Here is an 11,500-nt window from a genome sequence, read left to right as displayed (position 1 = left end):
GGGGTTTCACATAGCCTGACTGAGATCATTCTTGATTTGGGAAAACGGCCAATGTAAATGTAAGTACATGTGCACTGCAGGCCTAGCTAGGTCACCTTGGGCCTGCAGTACTTAAGTGCCTACATTTCATTTGCCCATTCTTTCAAAACAACAATAATCTCAATTACGCGACATAGCTTCAGATTGCTGCCAGCTGGAATAAAACCTTTAACATCATCGTTTATGAATACACTGCTTGTTTTTCACACGCTGTAAGGTGCAGCAAAGGAGGTAATGTTTAAAACTTACTCAAATCTGTATTATATCTCGAACTCTATCACAGCCAAAGCTATATACCAGTCTCCTCTACCAACAGATATTCACACAGGTCATATTTTAGCAGTGTACATGGCTCCCTTTGTCCAGTCAGGTAGTGTTTGCAGGGTGCAAACACCTGTGAGTAAACGACACTTATACTTGCACCGAGGTGGCGACACCAAGGCACATGCCAAGCATCAACACATTAAAGCTGCCATGAACTTCTGTCTTCTCTATTAGCTTGTTTAATGGACACTAGCCGAGTTTCCGTGTAACTTGGGAGAAAGAAGAGAGAACAGTTTTCTAAGTAAAATATTATTTTTAAGCAACAACTTTTGTTCAAGTTCCTAAGTATTTGTGGTTTGACATAGCGAGAACTTCCCACTGTAATGTGCAAACTGCATCCAAGTTGACAAAATAAGTAAACACTATGTAAAGCACACTCTAATAAATAAATTTTAGACAACTACAGGTACCAGAAGGTAAAAAAGAGCATAAACACTGCTGACAAGGCACACACACTACGGGAAGAAATGTGTCTGAAGGCGTGAAACAGGGCTCATACTGGTTTCAAAGCCCAAATCAGGATCTTCAAGGTTCCTATAGAGGTTCTTGGAGGATGGAAGGCAGCATCACAAGTATCAATTTCTGCTCTAACAAAGTTTCCAAAACATACGGGCAGCTTAAGCATTTGAAGTAAAAAAATGGTATTCAGCCAAGTGAGAACCTAGAGACAATGAAGCCAAGGAAAGTTAAAGCACATTAATTCGTAGGCTTTAACTGTAGAGTAGTATTATGACATAAATGGAAAGGAATTAAGAGGATGAAAAATCAACTTGCTGCTGATAGGGAGGACCAAATCCTACAACCTTGAGATAATGCGTCCGATACTCTACCTGATCATATTAGCTTCCTGCTGTGCACAAATTCACAGCATTGATGCAGCTGCTGGGACATCTTTATATTAGATAAGTAATCTTGTTCAGTTCCCCCTGTCTCACTTTTTTCAGGGCATTGGAGAACTGTTCAGTTTTAGGACGGTGATGATGCACGACGCTTCTACTTTTTTCCAAGTATGACCTGCTAAACAAAATAGTAATACTGCTTCAAAATTTTATCCCCAATTTTTACAATTTGATCGTTGAATACATTTTTTGACCCATGCAGTCATCATGCTTCTCCTGTTTTGGCTTTGATAACAATTGAGTCAAGTGCTAATTGGATTATGCCAGTAGAGCAATCAACTTAGCAAAGATCCTCTACATATAAAGTCAAGGTTCTTGCCTACACAAAGAGCAATACAATCACTACATGGGAGTCAATCATTAAGCCGAGCAGCAATCCATCAGCTTAGTCAGAAGTACTTGGTTTCTAGCACGAAGCATCAACTTTTTTTCACATTTTGCCTGCATTATAGGGACAGTGGATGTTTGTTGAGCTAGAAGATCTTCACACGTAGTGAGCTTGCTATAGAAGAAGAGAAGCTAGGCGCTGGAAGTGAAGTCGAGTCCCGAGGAGCCAAATCAAGAGAAAGGAGGAGAAGGCAGAAGCGACACTTGCGGAAACGAAATGAATGATCGGTCAAGCAGTGATGCAAGCAAGGTAAACACAGTAGCGGAATCATCATTGAGCACGACATGTTCCCTCAGTTTGCTAGAGAAATGTTTACAGAACACAGAAAGAAATTAGTATTGTCAATATTGGCCACTATATGCTAAGAAATTCCAAAGGTTTCAAGGGTTTCAGGGCTTTAAAAATGTACTTTTACTTTTTCAAGGGTTTTCAATCGTTTCAAGGACCTGCATGCACCCTCAGTAAAGGAGCAGATCACAATTTAAAGTGGAATGTGCGCCCTATGAATACCACCAAAATATGGGATTGCAAACTTGAAGCTTGATTGAGCGCTCACTTAATGCAACTGCACATAAACTTACACATTACAATATTGCAACACTTGACTAGTGAATGCAATTAATGTTAAATTAGCGTAACGCGATTGTTCGTACACTTGCACATTATAAAATCACAGTCGTTCACTATTGGTAGCACCACCGCTCTTCATCTGTTCAGGCAACTTCGGTTCCCTCGACAGAAGTGGGGCCAAGGTGTTCTTTACATTCGTGGCCAGCGATTTGTGACAGATGAAGCCTGCGACAGAAGGACAGGACACTTATAACTAAAAGTTCCACGAGAAAAATATAACAACTTTGCACACGTCACGATGAAATTATTTGATTAGTACTGTATGGGTAGAACTGCAGTGCATGACCAGCACATTGCGTTCCCCAGTAAAAATGCAAAAGAGGGGCAAGAACGAAAAGCACGCTGTGCCAGAGCTTTATGAACACCTTCTATGTCAAAGGTGTGAACCATACTTTACCACTTTGGCTGCAGCATAATTTCCATCTAGACATATAACAAAACATAAGAGGAGAGACAGGGCAGAGCTCTTGCCTTCAACTGCTGAAATTCATTCACAAACCCAGAATATCTCCAGTAGACAAACAAATGATCCAACAATGTGTGCCAGAAAATAACATTCAAGCAGGCCAGCAAAAAAATTTCACTGGCGACAGAAGTCATTGTTGGTAAGCTTCTTAAGACATGCCACTTCTTGCCCAACGAGTTCAAAAATGGCACACTTACATATTTATCACCAGCCATGAAAATGCAGCAGTCTTACTGCCTGTCTGTCTAGAGAGCAGTCAGAGCCCACATATCTAGTTAAAAACACGAGTTAGGTTTTTAGTTTTAACAGTCAAATAAATAGAGTGCATTGCTCAGTGGATTTGCTTGCACGTAAAGTGACTTCCTTGCATGTCTGATTGTTTCAATTTCGTCAGCTGAAGCCTAGTGCTCTCTGGCAGTTGAGCTGCCAAAAAGATTGAGCTGCCTCTGCCCCTTCACTCTTCATTTTCCTGTTCAGCATAGGGCGTTAGGAGATATGTCACAGCTAAAGCAATCACACAAACTAGCCCAACTCTCTTATTTAACTTTGCCTACTGAGTAACAATATGTTTACTAAGAAACTTACAAAAACTACGAGACATTTTGAAGTAATTTGTCTGTTTACCCAAGTGAGATGCAAACAGCTTTTGGAAGTTCGTATCGTGTAGCATATTTTCATTGCTCCTAAACAAAATTCCACCACGCCACAAGAATTAAGAGTCGCTTCAATTTAATTTGCATCGTACAAGCTGATATGCTGTTAAGTGCATTTTGTATGTCATAATTACTTCATAGGCTTCTCTACAAACAACGTTAACACGGCTGATCAATGAAGTGTGTTTTCAGACTTCAGAACACCATTTTACTTTGGCTTTACTGCAGTTATGCAAGCTGGTTAGACTAAGCCTGCAGAACACAACAGCTATCAGAAATGTTCTGTTTCAAAGTGGCATATTCACTGTGGGATATACTTGTAAGAATATTATTTTTTTTATAACTATAAACCCACACTTACTGACAAGCAGTCTACGACAGCCAAATGCTCCTTTTGAAGTAAGAAATCACGAAAGAGTTGAACAGTTTCACAGTGGGATTCTAAGGTACATGTCACAGTTTGTAAGAAGCGAAAAATAGCAGACATCAAACGCCTATTCAGAGCTGTTTGATTTAGTCCAGCATGTTGAAAAAAGTTAACACGTTTTCCCTAACTTAGCAGCGAAGTTGATTGATGGCGTGTTATAAATGGGCTAGGTGCTTACTGGCAAACAAGCACCAAACATCACATGCAAATATAAGGGGACCACCAATCAAACAGGACATCGAATAACTCATCTGGAATACAATATCCTATTAGCTTGTAGTGAAGTTTTAAACAGCAGACGGGACAATGTTAACGCCCAAGCTATGGAACGCGCAAAAAATGTCATAATATCCGGGGTTTAACGACCCAAAACCACGATATGATTATGAGAGATGCCGTAGTGGAGGACTCCGGAAATTTCGAACACCTGGGGTTCTTTAACGTGCACCTAAATCTAAGTACACGGGCCTCAAACATTTTCGCCTCCATCAAAAATGCAGCCGCCGCGACCGGGATTCGATCCCGCAAACTTCGTGCCAGCAGTCGGGCGCCATAACCACTAGACCACCGTGGCAGGGGACAAACAATGTAAAAAAGAATATGGAAGTCACTGAGCATTACAGTACAAGGAGCGTGCATGCAAAAATTTGCTTCATCTGGTGACAAGATAGTCGGCACACCATTAATAGATATGGCAGCAGAAGTAACATTGCTCAATGATAAGACACCTCATGTGTCCCTTTTTTCCTTTCCTCTGTGAAAATCACTTTTTGAAACTGCAATATATTGCTGGATTTTACTAATAACATTCAGTTCGTAGTCAGCACTCTGGCTGTGCTCTACCAGTCTTGCTATTCGTTATTGCTGTTTTTACACATAAATGTAAAGAATAATACTTGAATGCCATAGTCCGCTGCCAGTTCATTGGCACAACTTGGTTAGGGCAAATACAATGCCTAAGACGGCACTCTAACACACAAGCATGCATACCTTACAACTTGTTTTACCAAGTTTTACTTCATCATGAAACTCTGAAAATCAATTTAATTCTGCCTCGCATAGATGTCCCAAGTTTCCTCAAACAGTGAGATATCCTGCTATGGCGCTGTGCAGGTAGCTGACAACATATTTTTTCAGCACATCCTACCAGAAGCAGGTGGCCACAAGCATGAATGGCCAAGTGGAACATGTATATAACATGCACTTGCTATTACATATTGTTTCCTGTCTTGGAGTTGCTCACAATATAGGAGCAATAAGTCTCTCAATTGAAAAGGTCTAAACTGTCGATTTGTAGTGATGGAAACAAATAAATACCATTTAATATGGCCTTGTCCAGACTTGCAGGAAGAATGCTTCCATCTTTCACAGCAAGCTGTCCACCACTTGTCTCTTGAGCAGCTGTCTATGCTGGATACATGCATAACAGATAACAAAAAGTTCCGTCAACTTGCGCACAGAGTCCTTACAGTACAGAAGTAGTAATATCAAGCATAATGGCTTAACACAGGCATATCATTCATTATATACCAAAATTGTCCTCGAAAATAGGCCCAGGATGCATTAAGAACAAGTATTAGAGTAGTAGTGGGTAACTGCAAATAATTGTAATTTGCATTGGGTGTCGAATTTTTCCTACAATTGTGTATTACAAAAGGGTGAGATATACAGCTTGCCATATAGGTAATTTGAACACAAGAAAACTCCAGGAGCACTCCCACCAAAATATTAAATAAATATACGTGTGGTCAATTTGCAGAATGGATGACAATGAGCCCATTTATTGTATGACATCATGAATGTGGAGATTTCAGAAAAGCTTAAGATTCAGTAAAAGAGCAAGAATGCCAGATCGGACAGAAAAGATTGAGCACTGTGTCAGTTTTTCTGTCCCTCTGCTGTTCTTACTTTCATTAAATCTTGGGCACGCTTTAGCAACATGCCCAATTTTCCTCTCTCTGAAACAACTATCCTTGCTGTACTAAAGTCCATTCATGTGCAGACCTGGTCCTTTGCACTAGAAGTGCCTGTTCAATTTAATGAGCCCTTGATCCACTCCCGTTCTTTTGTTCTTTAATAGCGAGGGCCTCGTGCCAGCAAACTTGATGCCCTCAGATAGCACATGACGGTTTATTGATCAGCTACCAGCTCGTAGATTTCACGGGCTATGCGACACCAGCATGACTACGAATGCTGGTGTGGCACCGCCAGGATTACACACACAGAATTGCCCAGTGGGGTGGATGAGAGAACGACTATGTCGTAGCTAGAGTGGTGGAGTATGAGATGCAACACTTTGTTGTAGGTTCAGGCCCTGGCAGCAGAATGTTTGTATTTTGTCTACATTATTTCCTCTTTATGTCATAATTACTACACTACTTTTAAAAACTACAAATAATCTCCCCTATACCTGCCTTGGCTTCATCAGGTTTTGTCGAACAAAAAAACTGAGCCCCTTGATCTATTCCATTTTTTTTTAGTTTGTTCAATTTCTCAGTGCTGTAATCACGCCTGAGAACCAGTAACCTCACTGTGATCTGCAAACACGTATACAGATATCAGAAATTGCGTTCTCTAATTAATTACTTCATAAACTAAAGCAGCATTGTCACCAGTTTCACTGAATGCTAGATCTTAGTTGTGCATCCTGCAAATAAGAACCCCCTTTCAATTTCCTCTTTCTTTAGCAAAGCACGAAGGAAAACAAGAACTATACAGTACAACACAATCAAGTAGTGTTTCAATGCACCAGCGCAGCCTAATAAACCATTTACCATTTGGGATAAGAAGCTTTTGCAATGGTGCTATTCCCTGTTACAAGAATTTGTATTAGAATGTGTATGGTTCATCAAAGAAAATATGAAATGGCATGTCAGATATCTGACCCAATTTTTATCACACAAGCACAGCAACAAAAAGAGCATGTAATTGTTAATAAGCTTAATTGAACTGACACTAAATATCAAGCACTCATTACCTACTTTTTAATTGCTGACTTGAGTGAAGTTGTTTATATTAGAAAGTTGTGGTGCATGACAATTTAGCACATACCAAGTTTTGCTTGAAATGTCGTCCCTTCCTTGTCACGTGCCGTTCAGACACGCCGCGTGTCCCGCGCCAGTTTCGATATCAACCTTAAAATTGGAAGTTGAATATCTCGGATAACGTGCAACTCTCGCGATTTCAAAAAAAAAAACGGCATGCCACAACTTGGAACGCACAATATCTTTTTAATATAAACTACCTCCCTAAATAATTTAAAAGTGGATGAACGAGTTGTTAATTAACTGCGTAAATGTAATTTTGCTTGCGGCAAAGTATTTCCGCCTCGACTTCAAGTTCATCAGGGAAAATGACAGGAGCCTGACTGTCACACAACGTTTATAAAAAATATGTAATGTCCAAAAAGAAAACACACACACTACATGCATGCTGTGCGACTTCCCGTTAAGTTTGATGTGTGTACGTCCTGTTACTACCAGTATCCATAGCGTGATTCACACAAATGCATTGCTTCAAATGGGCATCCAGCACACATCTAGGTGCTACGAGCCGCGACCTTGCGCATTTACACCACAGAAAGGGTGTGGAACGACCAGTATGTTTAAAAGCGTACCCACTTTTACGGCGACAAGGCAATGTGCAAGTCGCTCCAAGCGACGATCTCGTGCAGCTAAGTTATAACGGCTCAACAACACAAGGCGTGCGTGGCAGGAGCACAGAATCCCGTAATGGAACGCGCATTCTTCAGCTTGTTTTCAACTGTAATCAACGCACACGGCAACCGCTCCATAGAAAGGTATAACGAAGAGCACAGAAAGCAGCGATACTAGCACAATGCATACTTTTTTAGCAGGCCCTTGCTCTTGCGCAGCATCCCTTCTGTGGTAACTGGCCGCCCGCCCAGGCACTCTTACCTGCATAAAAGTTTTCCATGCACTAAGGTAACTCAGTAACGCAATTTGGTAACATTCTTGAACTCACCGAGGTGTTGTATCCGCTGCGGCGACTGTCTTGTCAAACGGCCCGCGCATGCGATCTTGTTCAAAGCTCGCGTCCGTTGGCTGGTGCCACGACGACGCATCGCCGCCGTCGATTCCATGTCAAACAACGAGCCGAACGTCCCGACACGCGATGTAAGTAGTACGTGTTCATTCAACAACGATAACCGCACGTAATATTGATAAACACGGTAAAAATAGATGCGCGAAACACCACTTCGTTCGCAGCGAGCGCAGGCAGCCTTTCAACGGAACCAGTTTGAACCACGTCACGTGTTCACTGACGTCTCTGCGCGTGCGCGTTCTTCGGTTTGAACTGATTGGCTCTCTCGCTCAGCGGGCGATTTGAATCCTTGAACTGAGTTGCGGCAACTCTCTCTCCCTTCCGTCTACTGCATCTCCCTGTTCATGGCCTCCGATACGCCGGCGCGCAATCTTAGAGGCCATGGCTTGTTCACCACTTCTTTCTCGGACGCGCGCCTGTACTGTACTGTACAATCGGGCGGCCGCAACGTGTCAACCGCGTCTGATCGGTTCTTACTACGACTACTACTACTACTGCGCTTTTGCTGTTTAAAAATATACAGCATCTGTACACGAGTGGTGCGTTTTAATTACTGCTAAAAGTAACAGCTGCTGTCTTTACGGCTGGCTAAGTGTGCACGTCCGTGCGTGTGCAAAACAAGAACACGTCGAAAACCGGGGCCTTTTGACAACAGGTGTTCACTGTGCTACTTAATACCTCTTCGCAGGCACGTAGCAAGCCCCCCCCCCCCCCCCCCCCCCCCCCGAAAAAAAATCGTTTCTACGTGCCTGCCTCTTCGTATTGAGCAACGAACCAATGGTACCATCAATGCCTCGCCCTTAGTGTGATTCAGCTGCAGCTTCTTTCTTATTGATGTACTTTGTTAACCTTAATTGATATATTCTAAGTTGGGCATGTAAGCAAGTTACTATCAATTTGAAACTGCCCATTTAAACACTATTCAAAAGTACATTCCACGTCGTCGTAATAAAAGCAGGAGAAAATACTTATTTGTTGAAAGGCGACAGCTAATCGACAAAACAGTAGTTTAACAAACTTCGTTTCTGGGCAAGTTCGTTTATATTCGAAAAGAAAGCCAACGTACTGTGTATACTGAATAGTAACAGAAACAGCAATACTGCACTGAATTCCACTATTTATGTCTTGAAAGAGGCTGTTCTCCTGTGCGTGACCGTTATCCCGCTTCGACATTGCGCTTTGCAGTATTCCATGAAATACGTTGTCCTTGGCAATGGACAAACGAAGGCGGAAAGACCATACGGTCCTTGCAGTTATATTAGTTTCTTTTGTGAGTTACTGTGTTCGTTAAAAGTGCGATCTATAAATACAAGACAAGATTTACAAGTTTCGATGCGTTTTTATAGCATCATTGATCCCAGGAGGGTTAGAGTCAAAGAACCCGTGCAAAAAGAAAAATCTCTTCTCGGGTGGGTAAATAGGGCATTAGTGGTAAATTAGGATGAGAATGAACGACACACACATCACAGGTGTAATCATGTGGCGGGCGGATTGAGGGGGGCGGGCGGGGCGGAGAGAGCGCGCGCCTCCAGACCGGCCGTGGTTTTACAATAAAGGATCGGTCGAGAAGAGACCACTGCGAAGAGTGTTCACAAAAGAAACGTGGGGCTTCAAAGGTAAGGGTACGAGGAAGTTCTGTAGATCCGGTACACATATGGTTGGAGAAATGAAAGGGCGTACTTACGAAAATTGCGTGCATTTTACTGGTTTGTGAACGTTTTGGCCGTGGCACAGCCTTCGTCAGTTAGAACATTTGACCAGTGCGCACGCGCATGTGCGCGTGTGTTTGCGCGTGCGTGTGTGTATTTGCATGTGTGCGCGCGCGTGCGTGTGTGTGTGTGTCTGTGCGTGTGCGTGTGTGTGTGTGTGTGTGTGTGTGTGTGTGTGTGTGTGTGTGTGTGTGTGTGTGTGTGTGTGTGTGTGTGTGTGTGTGTGTGTGTGTGTGTGTGTGTTTTGGACTGACCTGCATGCAGTATCAAAATTTATGAGGCATTGATTGCACCAAGTTCCACTGGCAGTGAATAATGCCTCGATGGTATTTCGACATAATTGCGTCAATGACATTTTTATTCCAAACTATACTCAACAGAAATACTGTTAGTGAGATATTTCCTCAATTGTATTTCAAAATAATTGCGTCAATGAAATTTCTATTGCAAAGTGCTCAAGAGAAATATTGTTTACGAATTATGTCCTCAATGGTATTTCGATAGAAATGAGTCAATAAAATATTTATTGCAAAATGGTCAACAGAAATATTGTTTACGAATTATGTCCTCAATGGTATTTCGATAAAAATGAGTCAATGAAATTTTTATTGCAAAATGGTCAACAAAATTATTGTTGAGGAAATATTCCCTCAATAGTATTTCGATTGAAATGAGTCAATGAAATATTTATTGCCAAGTGCTCAACAGAATTATTGTTGACGAAATATTCCCTCAACGGTATTTCGATAGAAATGAGTCAATGATATTTTTATTGCGAACTGCTCAACAGAAATGTTGTTGACGAAGTATTGAAGCAAGTCAATGAGTATTGCGGAATCATTGATAATCAATAAAGTCAATAATTCGATCATACTCCGGCAATGGAAAATCAACAGTCATTTTCATAAGGGCAGATTCCCACAATGCGTGGGATCTGCCGAATTTTTTTCTTTCTTAGATAAAAAACAGAGCGAGTACGCGTCGCAAACCAGAACTGCCGCGATTGGAATATCTTTCGTACACGGCCACTCGTGCTCAGATTGTTTTGGACTGCATAAGCCCATAACAAGCATGTGTGAGCTGAAAACACATCCGGGTAGTCTAACGTGCCTCTGCAACCTGTCGCTTCGGTCATTACCCTCATGCTCACGTGTAACTACAATGTTCCGTAGGAGATTTGCTGCGTCGCAACGCACAACACGACAGCATTGTGCGCGCACGTACAGCATTGATAGGCAATGTGACGCGGTGCTCTGAAAGCGGTCGCGCACGAGTTCTTGCAGAACATGTTACAGAGGCAGTTGTGGGTAGCTAAGGTGACTTCTTGCGAGAAGCTAAACCATCTGTGTCGGCTCTCACATCGCGGTTTTCGCATCTGCCGCATGAATGCGTTGAGCGAACAGGTGGCGCGCTCGTACCGACTCACACGGAAACTTTGCGTCCGCTCTGCAAGTAGGCGAGGTTTTGCAGCGCTTGTCGCGCTATATGAAAAGCAGGGCAGTCGGTGCAAGACAATAAGCTTTTAACAATGAGGTAGAAGACGGCTGCCTGGGGTCTGCCTCACGTACGCCAGCTGGTTCGAGACCCCCTGTGGTATACTTTCTGGTAAACAAACAAACAAGCAAGCAAATAGACAGCGTTGTGGCATAGCGGAGTCCACTATATCACACGCGATGCTGCGTTTCCGGGTAATTGTTTTTACAGCATTAAAGCAATAATCTACGTATAACACCAGATGTTATCACGCGTGCTGCGATTTACAAGCAACGATCACTGACTGTTTGTTATGCAATCTGGTTTTTATATGCAAAGCATTTCTTAGCGAACCTTCGGCAGTTTGAGCGTTTCTATCTATCTATCTATCTATCTATCTATCTATCTATCTATCTATCTATCTATC

At 42.2% G+C, this 11,500-nt stretch overlaps 1 long non-coding RNA gene across 1 annotated transcript; it reads right to left on the bottom strand.

Moving 5' to 3' along the window:
• Positions 1-2,048: 2,048 nt before the first annotated feature.
• Positions 2,049-7,840, bottom strand: LOC125757779 (uncharacterized). The gene is made up of 4 exons (XR_007415543.1): positions 7,811-7,840; positions 7,672-7,743; positions 5,144-5,236; positions 2,049-2,445 (listed from the first exon to the last, which is right to left on the bottom strand). It is a non-coding gene; the product is annotated as an uncharacterized LOC125757779 (long non-coding RNA).
• Positions 7,841-11,500: the final 3,660 nt, after the last annotated feature.

This window comes from Rhipicephalus sanguineus, chromosome 3 (genome assembly GCF_013339695.2).
Source record: "Rhipicephalus sanguineus isolate Rsan-2018 chromosome 3, BIME_Rsan_1.4, whole genome shotgun sequence".
Lineage (NCBI taxonomy): Eukaryota > Metazoa > Arthropoda > Arachnida > Ixodida > Ixodidae > Rhipicephalus > Rhipicephalus sanguineus.
Note: the sequence above shows the minus strand (reverse complement) of the source record. Positions and strands in the feature narration are given on the sequence as shown.